Source organism: Mauremys mutica, unplaced genomic scaffold, assembly GCF_020497125.1.
Source record: "Mauremys mutica isolate MM-2020 ecotype Southern unplaced genomic scaffold, ASM2049712v1 001101F_np12_obj, whole genome shotgun sequence".
NCBI lineage: Eukaryota > Metazoa > Chordata > Testudines > Geoemydidae > Mauremys > Mauremys mutica.
The window spans coordinates 37,517-55,171 of NW_025423118.1; the positions used below are offsets into that span (position 1 = coordinate 37,517).

Here is a 17,655-nt window from a genome sequence, read left to right on the forward strand (position 1 = left end):
CTAGAGCCCCGGGAAGGAGTTGGGGGTTGGGTGTCACAAAGGCTGGGGCATGAGCCCCAGGTGCTTCCAGTCTCACCTTTGCCCTTCCTGACTTGCCAAAGAAAATGGGCGGCTGCCCAGGCTAGCGTGTGGAGCAGTTTCCCTCTTCCAAATGTGCGCCTGTCCCTGTGCTGGAGGGGGTTGCTACATAGCGCCTTGGGAGCGTGGGTGTTTCTCTGCTTCTCGCCAGCTGGGGAAAAGCCTCTTGGGGTAAAATCTCCTGCCCCACTGCCAAAGTGAGCACAGAGAGTGGGATCGGTAAGAGGCGCCACCATGGGGGCTGGCCCTGCTTTCCTACCATCTTCGATAATGGCCTCAGAGCATCAGCAGCCGCCCTGCATGCTGGTCTGTGGGTGGCCTTCAGTGGGGGTTCGGCATGGCAGGGAGCAGCCTGGCTGGGTGTCTCTGTGGCTGTCTGCTGGCCACACATATGCATGGTTCTCCCCTCCTCTGGCCCTGCCCTTGGTTGCTCTGTGGCTTTTAAGCCTTCCCTTGGAGCTGTCAGCACCAGCCACCTCTGCTCCAGGTGCCCAGAGGAGGAGAGGTGTGTGGGGCTCCAGCCTGGGAAGCCTGGCCCTGGCCCTGCTTCCTTTAAATGCCATGTGGGCAAGAGGAAGAGTGTGGCAGCTGCAGCTACAGGGACCAAAGTTGTGGACGTCAGGTGAAGCAGCAAGAAACCCAACATCAGGTCAACCCGCAGGAATCTCTAGCCAGACGGTTAAGTTCTAGGACCCCACCCTCTAGCGGCCCAGCTGGACCAGAGACCCATCTCCAGTGGGCATCAGTGACCCAGGAGGAGGAGAAAAAACATCACTCTAGTTCAGCCAGGGAGAGGGTAACCAAGCACCTTGAGCTCCAAGGCTTTGCAGCAAACCAACATACCTGCCAGAGCTCCCACTGAGATTTGAACTCAGATTCCAGGATTCAAAGTCCTGAGTGCTGCCCATTACACCATGGGACCTGCTGCTGTTTTGCTTTCTACACCCCTGTGACTCTCAGCTGGCTGGTTTGCTCTCTGCACTTATTGCTTCCCACCAGCGGCTTCCTCTCGCAGGACTCTCTCTCCTCCTCCAGCAACTATAGTCCTGCACTACCGGATCCGTGGGTCCTGCCCTGAGTCCCTGCATCCTCCTGCTTTGTCTCCATTCCCTGCAGGCCGGAAAAATGTCAGGGGAGGCTGCTCCTCCCTTCACTCGGAGCTTCCGCTCATATCGGCCAGCTGCAGCCTCATCTCCTGGAACTCGGGCAGCTGTCGCTTGATCCGGTCGTACAGTCACACACTGACTGGCTCCCCTGCCTGGATGCTCTTGTGGAAATCCCACAGGCGACGCTGCAGGACTTGGCACTGTTGGTTGCTTTAATGTTGTGGTGTTTCCCAGGCCACCAGAACAAAGCCGCCAACTCCTCCCTCACCGACTCCCACCAATCCCCCTGGTAACCACAGAACCCTCTGATGATTTCCCGTTCTGCCAACACTGCCAGGCCTTGCCCCCCCCCCCCGCCCCTTTATCTTGCAAGCTCTGGCTGTTCAGCTTCAATATCCTCTGCCGTGGATCAGGGACAGGGGCGGCTCGAGGCACCAGCGCAGCAAGCTGCGAGGGGTGGCCTGCTGGTTGCTGTGAGGGTGGCAGGAGGTCCCCTGGTAATGCAGATTAGGCGGCATGCCTGCGGGAGCTCTGCCAGTCCTGCGGCTTCAGCGGCAATTCGGTGGTGGTTACGCCGAAGGCACAGGACCGGCAGACCTCCTGCAGGCATGCCGCCGAATCCGCCTTACCAGAGGACCTCCTGCAGGTGTTGGGATAGATCTGTATTACATTATATACTAATGTTAGATGTGTAGAAAGTGTGACTAGAAAGGAGCAGTGTGACGGTGCTGCCTGTGGGAGCTAGCTGAGGTCACTCAATCAGGGTGAACTGCAAACAAAACGGGGCAGACAAACCCCAAATGCTGGTGGTTATTCTAATACTTAGATTTACCAACCAGCACAAAACAGCTTCTGTAGCACCTCACTGGTTACTCAGAAGTCCAAACAACGCAGTTCCCTTAAAGTGCCCAGCCTCAGGCCTCTGTCCAGACACACATGTCAAATATGATGATGATTCCTGAAAATCTGATCTCATCATATAAAAGAAAAGGTTCTTCCAATCCCAAAGGATCAGCCACACACCCAGGTTCAATTATAACTTAGATCTTACCCAGAATACACGCTATAGCCAATTCTTATTAACTAAGCTAAAATTTATTAAAAAAGAAAAGAGGGAGAGAGAGAGAGTGTTGGTTAAAAGATCAATATACAGACAGACTTGAATTCAATTCTCGAGGTTCAGATGCATAGCAGAGGTGAGCTTGTAGTTGCCAAAAGTCCTTTTAGAAATAGTCCATAGGTTATAGTCCAATGTCCATATTCAGGGTGGCTCCAGTCAGTGACTGGGGATCTCAATCCTTATGACTTAAGGTTTCCCCCTCTTGAAACCCAAAGCAGATCTGAGATGAAGCAGGATCATGTACCAGGCTTCTTAAATATTTCCAGCAGCCTTTCAGCCTGAGAAAACAACAGGCTTAACTCCTTCTCCCAAACATCCTGACAATTAGCACAGGGTAATTTACCCATTAAACAGTTCAGATCCAGGTTAGCACAACCTTCAAAGAGACACAGAGACAATAATACTATTTCACTCAAGTATCATCATAAATGTTAATATTCCTTTTTTGATCTTTGAATTAAAACTACAGCAATAGACAAGACTTGTTTGCTGACATCACAAGACCTGAGCAAACATCTCCCCTTCTACCTCTAACAGTGCAGACTTGCATTTCAAAGCTCTGTTCATTTACAGATCTTCCTAACCAGTCCTTAAGGTTCACCCATGGGTCAGGTCAGTCTCTGAGGTGAGTTGATTAACACTTTCTGGCCCTGTCACCTTTCAATGAAATATTATATTACACTCATAATGTCACAGGAGGTCAGGAATGGGATGGCAGGGGCTGCGGGTCGGGAGTGAGGGGCACTGGTGTAACTGGAGGAAGCCCAGGGGGCTGCGGGTCAGGAGTGAGGGGCACCGCTAAAGCTGGGAGGAGCTCAGAGGGCTGTGGGTCGGGAGTGAGGGGCACCAGCAGAGCTGTGAGTCTGGAGGTCTGGACTGGGATAGCAGGGGCTGTGGGTTGGGAGTGAGGGGCACCAGCAGAGCTGTGCGTCTGGAGGTCTGGACTGGGATAGCAGGGGCTGCGGGTCGGGAGTGAGGGGTGTCACAGAGTCCCCGGGCGATGCTCTGGAACTGCTCCCCACAAAGCCAGGCAGGACTCTCGGGAGCCTCCTCTCCCTCGGAGCAGACTGTCTGCAGGGCAAGAAGCTCACACGGCTTCACCTCCTGGGTCTCTCCTTGGAGCATTCAGCATCCTCTGCCCCTCCATGCGCTTCCCACAGCGAGTCCTCCCGGGGGGGGGTCCTGGGGAAGCCAGAGGGTCCTGCCCCCCCACTGCGCAGTCAGACGTGACTCTCAGCCAGCCAGTAACACAGAGGTTTATTTAGATGACAGGAACACAGTCCAAACCAGGTCTTGCCGGTACAGACAACAGGAACCCCTTTAGTTAGGTCCATCTGGGGCCCCAGGGAGGCCACAGCCCCGTTGGGAGGCCCGAGCCCCAGGGGGGCTCCCCTCCATTTCCCAGCCAGCTTCCAAAACTGCCGACCCCCCTCCAGCCCCTCCTCTCTGGGCTTTGTCTCCTTCCCAGGCCAGGAGGTCACCTGATCTCTTTGTTCTCCCACACCTTTAGCATCCCCTTGCAGAGGGGACGGACCTGGCCATTAGTTGCCATGGAGACTTCGTCACATGACCCACTCTAGACGAAGTGAGGCAGAGTTTGGGCCAACGTCAGTTTGGAACAGCCCGACTGAGCCCGGCAGTTTTCTCCAAGTATCTGCTGCCGTAAACCGCATGTCATGTGGACGTGCGAACCCCAAAGGTGTCTTTCATGTTTGATACATAAGGCCAGTTACGGGGAGGTTTCCATGGCCAGGCTTGAGGGTTAAGCAGCTGGGCTCTAACAGCTGCCTCCTCAAAAGGAAAAGGGGCCTCAGCACCCATAAAAATAACTGGTTGCAAAAATCAATCATCCTGCATCCATCACCACTTTAAATTCTGACCTCTCCTGCCCGACGTGTCTTTGTTTAGCAAACAAGCGAACTGGGGAACTCTGTGGCTGTTACCCTCTAAGTCAGTTGAAAGTTACACAAGCTATATTCCTCTTCATAGAATATTTATTTTAAAGTTTATCAAAATAAATTCCATTTGAAATAGAAATAATTACAGTCTACACTGGGGCTCTATTTTCATACATGCTATTTCTCTCCCATGTTCCCCCACTCTAATTCCTTTGGAGTGAGGTTTTACTTTCAAGATTAGCCACCATTTCCAATATAGTAGGAGGAGCAGGGAGAGAACTAGAAGAAAACCTGAATTATATTGTAACCCTGCATCTTATCACATGATCAGCCTCTTACTTTACACTAATTAACTTCATGTTTAATTTAATTGTTGCTGGTAACAACTTATTCAGATTACAAAATATAAACCTATAGGGCACTTTTCTCTTAATTCCCATTTCCACCCAGTGAGCTTTGTGTAAAATCACATTCTGCAATAACCTAGGAGCCTTCCATTTCTGTGAGTTCATTTCACCCTGGGTCTTCTCCCATAAGTGTAGGTGGAAGGGCTCTCACGCTACGTGAGAAGTCTGAATCATGAGAAAAACCACCTGTGCTCTATCTTCACACTTTCTAATCTTTCAAAGTAGCAGGAGGTGGAGAAGTGATACAAATGCTTAAGACTTAATAGCAAAACTAAGAGACCAAACCACGGAGTCAGGAGTCAGCATTCATGTATCCTGTGGTCTGAACTTGGAATCTGATACATTCCCTCATTGGCTACCATCATTTGCCCAGCATGGAACTGCTTCTTGTCCAGCAAGTCAGCCAGATTGGGACCCATAGGCATGGAATGGCTCTGAAGGAATCAGCTGTTTCTCTCTGTGCTTCATGAAACTTTGGATCCAAATGGTAAAAGACAGTTGTTCCCAATGTAATCATGGCGTCCTTTAGGAGTGTGACCAATGCCACTTAACTAGGGAGCAGCATTCTAAAAATAGTTTACCTGGGCCACAGGTCACCATAGCTTCCATCTCTAGGGTGAAAATCAAAATCTGCAGTTTCTCCCTGAGTTCTTGTCGAATCTTTGACCTTTCTTGGAGTAATTTTACACGTCTCTGGTGTAGAATTCTTCACCAACCACACAACATATCAATAGTGATAGTGAGGTACAACTCCCCCAACTATGCCCTTTCATTTCTTTAATCTGGTGGCACAGATTTAAATTAGGGACTAAATTCAGGTGCAGTTTAGAATCCCTGTAAAACACCAAATGTCAGGTATCTATGGAAAATAGGTCTCTTTCTGCAGCTATAGAACATTCAACACGGATTTCATTTTCTACATATTTGCAGCATCTCCCAGGGGTGAGCTGAACCGAAATGTCACTTCCATTTCCCCATCCCCACCTAGACAGGAATTGCATTTCCCAAATAATAGGCAACACGCACCTGATTAGGAAGGTGATATCTTCAGGAGTCCCCTCCTGCAGGGCCTGGGCCACAACTGCTTTGGGGGCCAAATGCAGGGGTATCGTGCTTAGTTCCAAGCCATTTGCTAGGGACTCATCTTCCCAGCCCTTTAGAAAAAATACTGACCTAACGAGCTGAACAACAGGGGGATTGGGATGGTGATGGGGAATAAAGAACAGGGAGCTGCAAAAGGCAGAAGCAGGCAACTCATCTAGGGGAGCTGAGAGACCACGGGGAACATGGTGCAAAGGTCACTCGGTGGGAACTTTCATTTGTGATTTTTTTTAAAATAATCTTTGGCCAGCCGGAATCAAGGCATTTATTACAGGTCTCTCATATGTGGATTTTCTGATGTCTAATAAGGCTGGAGCTCCGATTGAAGCCTTTCCCGCACTCAGAGCACGTGTAGGACGTCTCTCCACTGTGGATTCTCTGATGTGAGACGAGGGCTGAGCTATAACTGAAGCGTTCCCCACACTCAGAGCATGTGTAGGGCACCTCCCCTGTGTGGATTCTCTGATGTGTGATCAGGGCAGAGCTCTGCTTAAAACTCTTCCCACACTCAGCGGATGTATCAGTCTCTTGTGGTGTACTTGTTAAGTTTGTGGGAAACCCCCCCTATGCCATTCATCATTGTCTATCAGTCTATATAAAAGGTCATAGACATAGGCGTGGGTACTCATCTATTTAAGTAACAAAAGCTATAGGTCAACTTTGCTTTCTGAATAAAAGATCTTAATCTAGATATGCTAACTTTGCCTTAGCTTAACATACAGGATTTGGCCTGTAGGTCTCTTGCATTACAGGCAAACTTATTTTAATATAAATCTATAAACCTAATACAATACATCAAATAATAGATATCTATATATATATACACACAAGCAATTTAGTCCTATAGGCTACAGCACAAAGCAGGGCTCAACCCTCATCATAAACTAAATGAGCTGCCCACAGATTCTGGCAGCCACAATGAGCCATTTGGTGTGAGAGCCCAGACCCGTCCCTGTCCCAGAGGGAGGGGGTCATCTGTGACAGGCTGGACCACTGACCTATCAGCTCTTAACTCCCTAACTTTCAGTAACTCTATTATCAGTGCCTGTGAGTGTAATTTAAACCACGAGAATAGCCACACTGGGCTAGAACAAAGGCCCATCTAACTCTACATTTTGTCTTCTAACAGTAGCTGACACCAGGTGCCCCAAAAGCCACTCCCCTAGGCACTACTGCAAGTTGAACCCATGATCTCCTGTTTAAAAAGCAATTGCTTTAACCAGCTAAGCCACAGTGCCTGCCTGTAGCTAAAGGACAGTGTCTGCCCACACCTGACTCTCTTCCAGACCCCACCGGGGCCTGACACACTTTGCTTGTGTTTGGATTCTGCAAAGTAGAGGAGCAGGTGAGGTTTTCCTTGCAAGCTGTGTGTGTGTGTGTGTGAATATTTGGCCAGGTCTGCACTACAAAGTTATTTCAGCATCATTATATTGCTCAGGTATGTGAAAAACACACAATGCTCCCTCGGTCGGCAGCTTGTGGCCGGTGCACACACTGCAATGCTACGTCTGGCGACAAAACTGCCCTGTTTTGGTGACAAAATAAAACCACCTCGACAAGAGGCCTAGAGCTTTTTGCAGCAAACTTAAAGCAACAAATTGTTAGTGTAAATGCTGCTGATCATTATATCACCATACCTGGCCTTCACCAGTATGCCGTGAACTTGCCTGCCCTCCATTCCTGCTACACAGCCATGGGCCCCTCCCCTTTCATAGCTCCTGAAAGTTCTGATAGCTGAGCCGCTGTCTGCCCTGGGGCTGGGTTGATAAAACTGCATTGCTTGCGGGGGATGTAAATTTTTTAAACCCCTAAGTAATGTAATTACACCGACCTAATTTTGTAGCATAGAACTGTGCAAAGGATCACTCACACACCTTGGGAGTAAACCTTTCCCTGCTCCTCTGCTTTATAGAATCCAAACACGAGCAAAGCTTGTCAGGGCCCAGTGGGGATTGACAGAGAGTCAGGTGTGGGCAGACATGAGGCTTTAAGTAACAGCAGGCACCATGGCTTAGCTGGTTAAATCCACTGTTGTGTAAACAGGAGATCCTGGGTTCAACTCCCAGTAGTACCTTCGGGAGAGGCTTTTGGGGCACCTGGTATTGGTACTGTCAGAAGACAAAATTCAGAGCTAGATGGACCTTTGGTCTAGCCCAGTGTGGTTTTTCTTATGGTTTAAATAACACTCACAGGCACTGACAATAGAGTTACTGAAAGTTTGGGAGTTAAGAGCTGATAGGTCAGTGGTCCAGTCCCCTCAATGCGGTTTCACCATTTCCATCGCTAAACTCCCTCCCACCCTTCTGGGCTCCTAGAGCAGGGGACTGAGCCTGAGCCCAGACACGGACATTGCAACTTTACAGCCCAAGCCACATGACCTTGGTTAATATGACATGGGCCAGCCGTGGGTGTTTCATTCCACTGAAGTCATATCCTAACATTATGTCTACACTGTGATTAACAGGCCCAGGGCACCTGTCCCAAAGCCCGGCTCAGCTGACTCAGGCTTATGGGGCTTGGGCTACAAGACTATAAAATTACAGTGCAGACAAACAGGCTTGAGCCCAACCTCTGAGGCCCCACGAGGGGTGAGGGTATCTGAACCCAGGCTTCAGCGTGAACACAAATATCTGCATCACAGTTTTTAGCCCTTCAGCTTTAGCTCCATGAGCCCAAGTCAGATGACCCAGGCCAGCCCTGCTGCCATCTTTATCCCAGGAGAGATGGACTCTAAGGGTACGTCTCCATTGCAATGTAAGCCCAGGTGTGGCATGCTGTGCTCAAAGCAGCACCCTGGAAGCCCCATATTCACCACTCTCATATAATGATGACATGGTTTGTACAAAGTCTGCCTGGTGAGGTATTATTTCAAAAGTCTTGATCTGTTGAACATTAATATTGTGTTGGATTGTGTGTGCTCGCATTGGTTGGGAAGTTATGAAGTTTTGCTCTGTGTGCGTTACTGGGATATGTTATGAGGTTGGGAAATGCCCCCCACCAGCCTTTCAGGTGCGACAAGGGAGGAGCCAGACTCGCTGCTGGCCCATTGAAGGGATCCACACTCCCAAGGACTATCCCAGGAACCGTGTACAATGCAGGCTTCTCCGAGATAGCACAGAGACAATGGGCACTGCTTGACTCACATTGTAGCAAAGGAGCTTCCTAGCAAGTTGGAAGAAGCTATGAAAGAGGGGAAGAGACATCATGACTTGGCCTCTCTCCCCCACAACTCAGCAGCTGGAAACACACCTGGAGGACAAAGACTGAACTGAACTGATTCAGAAATCAGAAGAGAATAATAACAATAATACTTGCAAACCAAAGTCCCCAACCAGACTAGTACTGGTTTTTCAGCAGAAAATTTTCAGTTTGGGGAATTTTATTTTCTGAGTCAGACCTTGCCAAGGGAAGCAGGGAGAAAATGTTTGAATTGCCTCCTTCAGAGCAGCTTGGCCTAGACACTAGCTCTGGTTCACTGCTCTGGCCTTGCTTGGGTTGAGGGTATTTTAATAATTGGGGAGGTCCCAGGGTGTTTGGGGGAGATGATGAGGATGTTCCCTTTTGAGATAAAAACTAAGAAATACAGGACTAGAGAATTTTTTTTAAGAAATCTGGGATTTAGACATTTTATTTAAAGCAAGGGAGTTCTGAGTTTCTGCGAAGGTTTTTGTTTGCAAGAAGGAACATTGTTTGATCTGTCATTGTACCAAAGGGGTACATGTTTGTCTACAAAGGAGGGGTGACGACTAAAAGCATCTGATGAGGATGGGATTCGAACCCATGCGTGCAGAGCACAATGGATTAGCAGTCCATCACCTTAACCACTCGGCCACCTCATCTGAGCTAGCAAGAAGAAGACAGGAGGAGAAATCTAAGGCCCGCAGAGCTAGGGACAATAAGGAGTTTTTAAACACTAAGCGGAAGCAGGGGCTGAATGAGCTCCCCCCTCACATCTAGTTAGGAGCTGGGGGAAAGACTTCAGGAACAGACCGTGTTTGCACAGACACACCTACTCTGCGTAGCTATGCAGCATGATGGAGCCACTTTCCCAAAATGACCAGTTTTGGCTGCTGGTGAGTTACAAATCACTTTAGCATTGAGTGGAATGAAAAGTTATTATCCTTCCTGTATGAGTGAGGGGCAGCAGAACATACCTAGTCCGTCCTGATGGAGGGCTGGGTGGGTGAGGAATAGCTTTTATTGGACTGCATAGAAGCCATTGAGAACATCATCCTAAACCAGGGGTCCCCAAACATTTCACTCTGTGCCCTCTTATCCATGGCTGTGGACCCTCGGAAACCACAGTCGGAAACCGAGGCTGGGAGTGGGGCTGTTGCTTGCTGGGGAGAGGGGTGCAGACAGGAGTAAGGGGGTCAAGGCCAAGCTGGGCACTAGAGCCCCAGGCTGAGGGTGGGGTTGGGGAAGAGCTGGGACAGAGTGGGGCTGAGTGCTGCTCCCTCCATGGGGGCTGGCTCAGGCCCTGAGGTGCCCCTATGAATGTTCCTCTGTGTCCCCCTAGGAGTCATGCCCCACATTTTGGGAACCACTGAACCCTTCTCACTAAGCAGGGGCTAGTGATGCCAAAGCCCAGGGAAAGGGAGAACAAGTGCAGGGCCCCCAGCACTGGAACGATGTGAAGGGGCTGCAGGAGAGGAGCAATGGCTGGTGGCCCAGGGAGTTAAGGGCAAAGGGGGCACAGGAGGGGGCAGGAGTTAGGGGTGAAGGAGGTGCAAGGGTTGGGAGTGCAGGAGCTAGCGGTAAAGGGGGAGTGGGGATCGTCCAGGGGCAATGGGGAAGTGCCAAAGTACAAGCTTTGCTCAGGGCACCATTTTCCCTAATGCTGGTCTGAGCAAACAATTGGAAATGACCCTTCAGTGAGACCAGAACCATCATGTAGAAAAGCCCCTTTGTTAAGTGGTGGTGGCTGAGGGCTTAGGGAGATGGGTTAGAAAACAACGGGCGTCTTTCTGTGGAGGTTTGATTCTTGCCTGCTGGGCAAGGCTGGTGTGTGGTGTCTCCATGGCTGCACTTTCAGTGTCTGATCACCCACGGTGTCACAGGGAGCCAAGTCTAGACATATTCAGAGGCTCTATGCCAGGGTTTCTCAAACTTCCTTTCACTGCAACCCCCTTCAGCTAAAAAAAAACAACCTTACTATATGGCCCTGGAAAGAGGGACCAAGCCCCTCCACACCAGGCAGGGGCAGGGGGGAGCCAAAGCCTGAGCCCTGCCCCAGTTAAGGGAGGGCAAAACCAAAGCTTGAGGGATTCAGCCCTGGGTGGTGGGGCTCAGACTTTTGGCTTCAGCCTCAGGCACCAACAAGTCTAATGCCAGCCCTGGCAACCCCATTAAAACAGGGTTATGACCCACTTTGGGGTCCTGACCCACAGCTTGAGAACCACTGCTCTATGCTGAGGGGAGAGAGTTTTCCTGTGGGTGTAGTTAATCCACTTCCCCAAGAGGTGGCAGCTATGTCAGTGGGAGAAGCTATATCGGTGGGTGCGCAAGCTGTGGTGGTTGCCACATTTAAAGAAGTTTAATCAAACCCCATTTTTTAAACCACTTGTGGTCTGGGAATTGCAAAGCAGCTCGATGAAGCAGGGTCTGTCCTTCAAAGTCCTGGAGATCACACTTCTATACGTGTGTTGTCATGGGGGTATAGCTCAGTGGTAGAGTGCTTGACTGCCCATCAAGTGCTCTTTGTTTCAAACCCCAGTGTTCTCTTATAACCTTTTTTCTTTTTTTTTTAAAAAAAGGAAAACATTTTCATTTCCATTCTCCATTATGTTCAGGAGCTCCACTATATGGGGGGGCTTGATATGAATGTAAACACTCAACATTTCGCTGTCCAAATACATAAAAACCTAGCAAAGCTGTCCATCAGCTGAAATCAGTTCCAATCCTCTGTCTAGTTTATGTTTTCATCAATTAAACAAAGGTATCATATGAATGTACCTTTGCAGATCCCTCTTCTCCAGAAGCTATGCTGTGCAGAAGAACAAGCTACAGTTCAGGACTCTAATGACCAAAGAGCCACCAAATGTTCTGAGGGCTTGGGAAAAATGCCTTCTAGTGAGCTATTGAAAGAGCGCAACCTGTTTAGCTTATCAAAAGAAGATTGAAAGGTGAATTCATTAAAGCATTGAAGGGCCTTCATGGAAAGAATAGATCGGGTATTAAAGGGCTCTTTAATCTAGCAGAGAAAGGCATAACAAGACCCAATGGCTGGAAGGTAAAAAGAGACAAATTCATATTACAAATAAGACACAAATATTCAACAGCGAGGATGATTCGCCACAGGAACAAGCTACCAAGGAAAGTGATGGATTTGCCATCTCCTGATGTCATTTAATGAAGACTAGCTGTCTTTCTGGAATGTGTTTGCCCCAAAAGTAGCTATTGTGTCATATAGGAGGCCTGTGATATGCAGGGGGTCAGATTAGATGCTCTAATGGTCACTTCTGGCCATAAAGGCGACTAATTTCTGAAAAACTGAGTGTAGCATTGGGAGCAGCGTTTGATGTTTTCCTGTCTAGCCGGCTTGCTGCCTAGAACGAACGCTCCTTGAGTGGGGTGATACACAGGGAGCAGCTCAAACCTCCAAAGTGCCTGGCCAGGGGCAGGACATTAGCACAGCAAGGGAGGGGTGTGGCAGTGACATCACAAAGGCCTTTTGCAGGACCTCAGACTATTGGTCAAAGGTGGTGGGGAGGTGGTGACCTCATAGAGAGATGCTGACATCAGCCAGGCAGGACAGGCGCGAGGGGTCAGGGAAACCTCAGAGACCCCTGTGGCTTTGCTTCAGCAAGTCTCCTTCTCCAGGTCTCTCTTTGAGGACTGAGAGAGTATTCGGATTCAGGTACGTGAGCGCCAGGAGGAACCTCTTTCGAGTTTTCTCCTTCCCTTTTAGTGATTTTACTACAAAACAGAAGTCCCTGTTTAGAAGTTAAGAGCCTCCTCGAGGGAAGGGGTGTCCTGGGGGTGTCACAGTTCAGATGCCGGTGCCCCCCCCCCACCATGTAAGGAAATTCCCACCACCCTGCTCTGTGTTCGCAGGGCGGGATAGAGCAGCATCCATGGCAGTGATTTGCTCCTGGCTGCCGGAGCAGAGCAGCAGGCTCAGCTGTCAGAACTTCCCAGAGCGATGAAAGGGGAGGGGCCCATGACTCTGTAGCAGGAATGCAGGGCAGGCGAGTTCACGGCAGGCATTGTGGGATACTGGGGAAGGCGAGTTATGGTGATATAATGAACAGCAGTGTTTACTCTATCACTTTAAGTTTGCTGCAAAAAGCTCTAGACCTCTCATCGAAGTCGTTTTATTTTGTCAGCAAAACAGGGCAGTTTTGTCGCCAGACGTGGCATTGCAGTGTGTACACCAGCCACAAGCTGCCAACCAAGGGAGCGTTGTGTGTTTTTCACACACCTGAGCAATATAATTCTGCTGAAACAACTTTGTAGTGCAGACCTGGCCAAAGATTCACTCACACACAGCTTGCAAGGAAAACATCACCTGCTCCTCTGCTTTGCAGAATCCAAACACAACCAAAGCTTGTCAGGCCCTGGTGGCGATGGCAGGGAGTCAGGTGTGTGCGGACAGTGTGCTTTAACTACGTACAGGCACCATGGCTTAGCTGGTTAAAGCATCTGTTTCGTAAACAGAAGATCCTGGGTTCAACTCCCAGTGGTGCCTTGTTGACTGGTTGTTGGAGCACCTGTTATTGACTGTTGTCAGAAGACAAGGTTCAGAGCTAGGTAGGCTTTTGATCTAGCCCACTTTGCATCAAGGACAGAATAACTGTACCTGGCATTTGAGGCCTGAGAGCTTCACCCTTGCCTGAAAAGTACCCACCATTAACGGGTCTGGATTCCAAATGCAAAAACCTTGTGGGAAATAGAAATGGATGTATGTTTTGTTTTTGCATGTGCTTTTCCTGGTGTGTAAAGACAGAGGCATTTTTGAATCTCTTAGAATTGTTGTTAGTGCTGCAGTGCTGAAATCACTCTCACTAACTATATGCCATGAGTGTAACCAGCAGCCCCGCGGTAGAGCACATGCTTTCTTTGTGAGGTCCTGGGTTCAATCCCCAGCATCTCCAGGTTCTTCTTTTCACCCTGCTACTTTGCTCATGCCCAGAGAGGATGTGGCCCAGCAGTCTCCCTGCAGGAGTTTCAGTCCTGCTCAGTGAGGGGCAAGTGCCAATTGCATGGAAGGTCAGGGGCGGTTTCTGCTCCTAAGTCACCTCAGTACATGTAAGATTCCCACCCGCTGTGCTGCTTGGGACAAGGGTAGATGAGAAGGGCGAATCCTCCAGCACTGGAGGGAAAGGTCCCATCTGCACAGACTGAGAGGCAAGGAAACAGAGGGGCAGTCAGTGCTCAGAGAGGAGAGAGGTCAGTGATTTACACCCACCAGGGGACACTGTCTTTTTGAGTATCACAGGGGTAGCTGTGTTAGTCTGGATCTGTAAAAAGAGACAGAGTCCTGTGGCACCTTATAGACTAACAGACGTACAGGAGCATAAGCTTTCGTGGGTGAATCCCCACTTCGTCAGACGAATGGAGTGGGAATTCTGTGCCTGGCTAGCCAACTACAAAAGCAATTTCTCCTCCCTTGGTGTTCGCACCTCAGCTGCTAGAAGAGGGCCTCATCCTCCCTGATTGAACTAACCACCTTATCTCTAGACTGATTCTTACCTGCATATTTATACCTGCCCCTGCAAATTTCCATGACATTCATCTGACAAAGTGAGGATTCACCCAAGAAAGCTTATGCTCCAATACGTCTGTTACTCTGTAAGGTGCCACAGGACTCTTTGTCTTTTTGAGGCGAGTGCAGCTTGCTTGAGATGGTGCTGACGATGGATAGAAAAAAGGCTGGAGTCAATGACTGATGAGACCACAGAAGGGGAAGGGGAATGGCAGCCCCACAGAAGGTCCTGGGTGCTCAGATGCCCCAGTTATTGCACCCTGGCCTGTCGTAGAGAGAGAAAAGACCCAGTGGGACCCAGCCCCCCTACAGTGATCCCATGGACAAGAACTTGGCTGGGAGTGAGGTGAAGGTTCCCTGTGGGCAAAGGGGAGCTGAAATCCCTCAGTGTCCTGGAATTTAAGCAATGGAAGCTTCAAACCCTGCACGGGTGTGGGCTGAGATGCATCAGCAGAAGGTTGGGCTGGACAGGGGCGGCAGGTTAGTATAATTTTTGGTCGTTCCCAGAATGGGACCAAGTCCTGCCCCACCCCACAGCTGTGTAAGGCTCTGGGGGGGAGTTTGGGTGTGGGAGGGAGAGGGATTGGGCTCTAGGAGAGAGTTTGGGTGTAGGGTCTGATCTCAGTCAGGGGATTGTGCTGCAGCAGGGTGTGTGGGGGGCAGGGTCTTGGAGAGAGTTTGGGTGCAGGTGTGGGGTCTGGGTTGGGGGTGCAGGAGAGGATGAGGGGTGCAACCTTTACCTCGGGCATCTCCCAAAAGCAACCCGCACCCCCTTCTGGCAGCAGCCCCTAAGTGGGAGGGCAGGGGGCGTCTCTGAGCATGGCTGCCCGCAGACTCCACCCCTGAAGCTCCCATTGCCAGAGTTCTCAGAGTTGGCTCTCGGGGCGGGGGCAGCACGTGGAGACCCCACCCCCCACCCCAGGGGCCGCAGGGACGTGCCAGCCGCTTCCGGGAGTGGCGTGCCACATGGAGCGAGGGTGGGCAGGAAACCGCCTTAGCCCTCTTGTGCTGGTGGTGGTGGTGGCAGGGGTCCTCCGGCTCTTTTAACTTGACTGGGGCAGCAGGCAGGACCAGGGGGGACACTCCCAAGGGCCTAACGTTGCTTTGCACAACAATAAATCTTGGAACAGGACAGAAATGAAATGGCAGCAGAACCTAAGGAATTAAAAGCCTCCGGATTCTTGTGTGTGCACTGACTCCGAACGGAAACTGTAATTTGACTCGCTTTGTGTCTGCGGCTGGTAAAATATCAAGGCAAAGCCATTCCAGTGATTGTGACCCTGGGATTGAGGAGGCTTTAGTCTTATTAAAATGTAACTAGCATGTTACACTTGTGTTTTTAAAGGTGGCTTCCCCAAGCAATCCCAAGTTGTTCTTCCCACAGCTGGCTGATGGGGGGCAGGTGGGGATCTCCCCAATCTGGGGGAACCTCTCTGGGCCCCACTGTTAGTTCTCCATCCTTTCTCCTCCTAATCACAGACACCCCTCCCCTCCCCATTATCAGTGTTTTGGAGCGACCCCTCCCTCCCTTTATGGGATACAGACTCTCTGTGACAGAGACTGACTGGGGCTCCTCTCTGCACAGCCCCAGTGGGGAAGGAAAGAGAACAGGTGGGGCAGGGCGGGGAGGCGGGGGGAGAAGACAGGCAGGAGTCAAATGGGACTAAACCAGAATCGAGGAGATTTTCTTCCTGTTAAAATGTCCTGGAGTCTCATCACTGAAAAGCTGCATCTTGAGTTAGGTTTGATGCATCAGCCTTTCAATTACCAGGCAAAGGTGTGAACCCCAGAGACTGATAACTGCCTGCTTCCCAGCTTGTTCTAAAAAGCACCTGCAGTGGTGCAATTGGTTGGTATAAAGGGGGCTACTGCTGGGGTTATGAGTTCAAGCCTTGTCTGAAGCACTGGTGTTCATTATCCATGTAGTTTCCCCATCTTGCTTTGCCCAATGCATAGGGAAAGGAGATTGAGTTTTAACATGTGGCAGTGGGTGTACAACTTGGAAACATCCCCCCTGTGCTGCCATTAGCTCCAGTACATTATTCACTGGCAGGGAGAATTGATTTATTTGCTCCTGTGAAAGCCGCCAGGACAGGTCTGTGGGCAGCAGAGCTCCCTGATTTTTCCAGCACACCCCTGGCTCCTTCCCTGCCCCAGTCACTGCTGTAGGAGGATCCTATATGTACTGAGCCTAAACATTTCACTGGGCCTTCTTAGCACAGTTGGCAGCATGTCAGTCTCATAATTTGAAAGTCTCGAAGCTCAAGCCTCAGAGAAAGAAATGGTTCTGTTTCCTGCTTTGGATTTTCTAAAGGAATTCAGAGAAAAGAAAGTAGAAAAAGTGGTTTTTAGACACCCTCCCACCCATCTAACACACAGAGGCTTTTCCAAGGCATTAGCTTTTCCTTCTCTGTGCAGTTTGTATTCTCCATAGAGCAAAATAAACCAAAAACATGCAAGTCTAAGCCTAATACAGTACAAAACTCAATACAGATCAAATCTCACCCTCAGAGATCTTCCAATAAGCTTCTTTTGCAGACTAGACTTATTTCTTGTGTAAGCAGAGTCAGGATGAGATCTACCCTGACATCTGGTGGTACATTATGAGGAGTGGGCAAAGGAATTTTAGGAATGTGCATTTGCATTGGTAAACCCACTCCACTTAGCATAACACACAGCAGCATGGGATGGTTATTTTCACACTGTGGAATCCCCAATTTCTTTGTTATTGGGGCAGGAAGGAAAAAAAAGTGCTGTTACCTTAATTATGTGAATGAGGAACTATGAGACTGCTTTATGACAGAAATGACTCAACCTACATTAAATAGTACTTGCTAGACAAGGGACATGGGTTCCAAAACCCAGTGAAGGGAGAGAGGCTGGGGACTGGTGTGTGTACCTGATGGTATGGGCCCCTTTTGAGGGCCTGGAACACCAATTGCACATCCTCCTTTCTCCACTGTTAAAGAGCAGAGCTAATTTTGAATCCTTTAGGAGTCCATCTGGAGGCTGGTGACCTAAATTCACGTTGGGCCAAGGTGGCACTGTGGCTCCTCTACTACAAGTTGAAACCACTAAGAGCTGAAATCACTAAAAGAGCTAAGCTTACTGAGCTGAGATCACTGAGTGGGGGAGCCTGAAGATCGATCGCTAAGCAGCTGGCAGAGTGGAGCAGTCTGCAGCATGTTGGCGCAGCCCGTGGAACAGTAAGCAGTGTGGAGTGGTTCGCGTGGACGGC

General features: G+C 49.7%; 3 non-coding genes across 3 annotated transcripts; 1 reads left to right on the top strand and 2 right to left on the bottom strand.

The window, feature by feature from the left end:
* Positions 1-928: 928 nt before the first annotated feature.
* On the bottom strand, positions 929-1,000 carry TRNAQ-UUG. Its single transcript has one exon. It is a non-coding gene; the product is annotated as a tRNA-Gln (tRNA).
* Positions 1,001-9,467: 8,467 nt separating this feature from the next.
* Positions 9,468-9,549, bottom strand: TRNAS-GCU. Its single transcript has one exon. It is a non-coding gene; the product is annotated as a tRNA-Ser (tRNA).
* Positions 9,550-13,326: 3,777 nt separating this feature from the next.
* On the top strand, positions 13,327-13,400 carry TRNAT-CGU. Its single transcript has one exon. It is a non-coding gene; the product is annotated as a tRNA-Thr (tRNA).
* Positions 13,401-17,655: the final 4,255 nt, after the last annotated feature.